We start from the raw sequence: 2,086 nt of genomic DNA, 5'->3' as shown, positions 1-2,086 counted from the left end.
TCCCGGCAAGCCACCTTTTGTGCAAGCCTTGCCGGCACGGCATGTAACCCTCTGTACAAAGCCAGGCGCAGACCCTGAGCATAAATAAACGATGCGCTGGCGCCCTAAGTTATAGCATGCATGCTAGGTTGAGTCTCTCCCTCGGTTAGGGTTGATAGTGCTTAGTGGCGACTAACCCCTAGCCTAGAGGTCGAGTGTGCGTCTTTCTGTCCTCTTTGGTTTGCATGTCACGTGGACACTTCTCCTGAGACGTGTGGGAGAAAGAGGACGGATCAGTGCTCTGGCCCTGGCAAGCCAGGATTGCCGGGGGCTGAAGACACAAGGATCCAACCACGACAAGCCAAGGTTGCCGGGGGCTACGAATTCAGATACGTCTTTCATTCCCCTGTTATGCATTTCCATATGGAACTGGGACATTTGAAACCTCGTTTATATTCTTAAAACCACCGTGCTCCCCTTTTCCCGCACCCAGGAGCTATCCCCTGGGTCGGAACTTGGTCGTAGTCGCGGTGGCCAGAGAAACGAACGAGGGGCCTAACTCTGCATCGCCCTGCCTCCACCGAGAGCGTGAGAATGGTTGGCTGAAGTGGGGGAACGGCAAGGCCTGTTGCCGAGCGACAATGTTTATATTAAAAATAACAAGGATTCGTCCTTGGCATGGGCCTCGCTCACGCACAAAGAACCCGGCAAACACCCTTTTCATTAAAAACGTCCCATACAGGTACAGTTCGTACGGAATAAAAAACATGAGCAAGGGGATTACAAGTTTCAAATCTAACAAGTGCCCGCAGGCTTACAAACTAAAAAGAGATAAGGTGCCCGTAATCCCTTTCTTGTCCCTCTCCTCAGAAGGTGAAGCAGGACAGCGGGAGGCCGAAAGGAGCGGCTAGGCGAGGCACGAGCAGCAGAAGGCACCAGGGGAACATCCCGGTGGCCATCCCGGAGGGAGGCTAGTGATGATGATGACGGGAGAAGAGCTGGAACACGAGGTGGCAGGACCGGCAATACGCGACGAAGGCGTCGGTGCCCGCGTACTCCGACTTGACGACCTGCCACCCGCCTTCTTCGCCTTCTCCGGGCCTCCTACGCTAGCCGCCCAAGGAGGCGACCCCGAGAAGTTCAAGGGGCCCGGTGCAGATGCTGCTGCTGCCGACACCGCCCCGGGACGGCGGGTCCGACACCTAGTCGGACCCGTCATCCTCCCGCCTACTACCCCCGTCGTCATTGTTGCTGTCCTCCTCGTCGCTCTCGCTCGAGGAGGAATCTTCATCGTCGGAGGAGCTCTCCACGCAGCACTTCAGGCGAGTTCCAAGATCTCCGAAGACCTTGACGGAGAGCAGGCCGCCCTCCATTAACTTGAAGTAGAGGACGAGCCCCACCGTCAGGCTATGTATGCGGGCGAACGTCTTCCATCCGTGACGGAGATACATATCATGCGGAGCGGGGAAGTCAACATTGACCCGCGTGCCACCGGTCCCGCAGCCCCTCATGTGCAATATGAGGGTCTGGGGCGGATCGAGCTCCATCTCCTAAGCAAAGGGGGTGGGGAGATGGAGACGATGACGCGGTGGCCGGCGCAGCCTAATGAAGAACTCACGGGGCTGGTCCCTGACGTGACCCTCCATCGCGGGAGGCACCGCTGGCGGAGGCACGACCGCCGCGCCACCTCATCCCCCTCTCCCCCGACCGCCGCGGCGACCTCGGCCACGCCCCCTCCCCCTTCCTCTCGTGGCTGGCTCCATCGCCGCGGGCTCGTGGGAAGGAGGGACGCACTGACGAGCAGCGACCCTCGCCGCCACCATCGAAGGCCCAGCGCCTCCTCTCGCCATGGCAGGTGGAAGAAAGAAGCAAAGGTGGGGGAGGATGGATACTGAAGGAATGTGGGATGACGCCCTCCCTCGCCCTCCTTATAAAGGGGTGGGGTCAAGACTCGGCCGCCCCACTCAGCCAATCGAGCCATCGGAGGCACATGGAGTCAGGACCGACCCGCTGCCCCAATCAGCAATGGCCCGGTTTCCTGCCTCCATCACCTGCCACTTGCATGGAGGACGCGTGGCGAGCGAGCAGGATCGAAGCGACGGGTGAG

The sequence above is a fragment of the Triticum aestivum genome, chromosome 2D (genome assembly GCF_018294505.1).
Source record: "Triticum aestivum cultivar Chinese Spring chromosome 2D, IWGSC CS RefSeq v2.1, whole genome shotgun sequence".
NCBI classification, from domain to species: Eukaryota; Viridiplantae; Streptophyta; class Magnoliopsida; order Poales; family Poaceae; genus Triticum; species Triticum aestivum.
The sequence above is the reverse complement of the archived record's forward strand: the minus strand, read 5'-3'. Positions refer to the sequence as shown.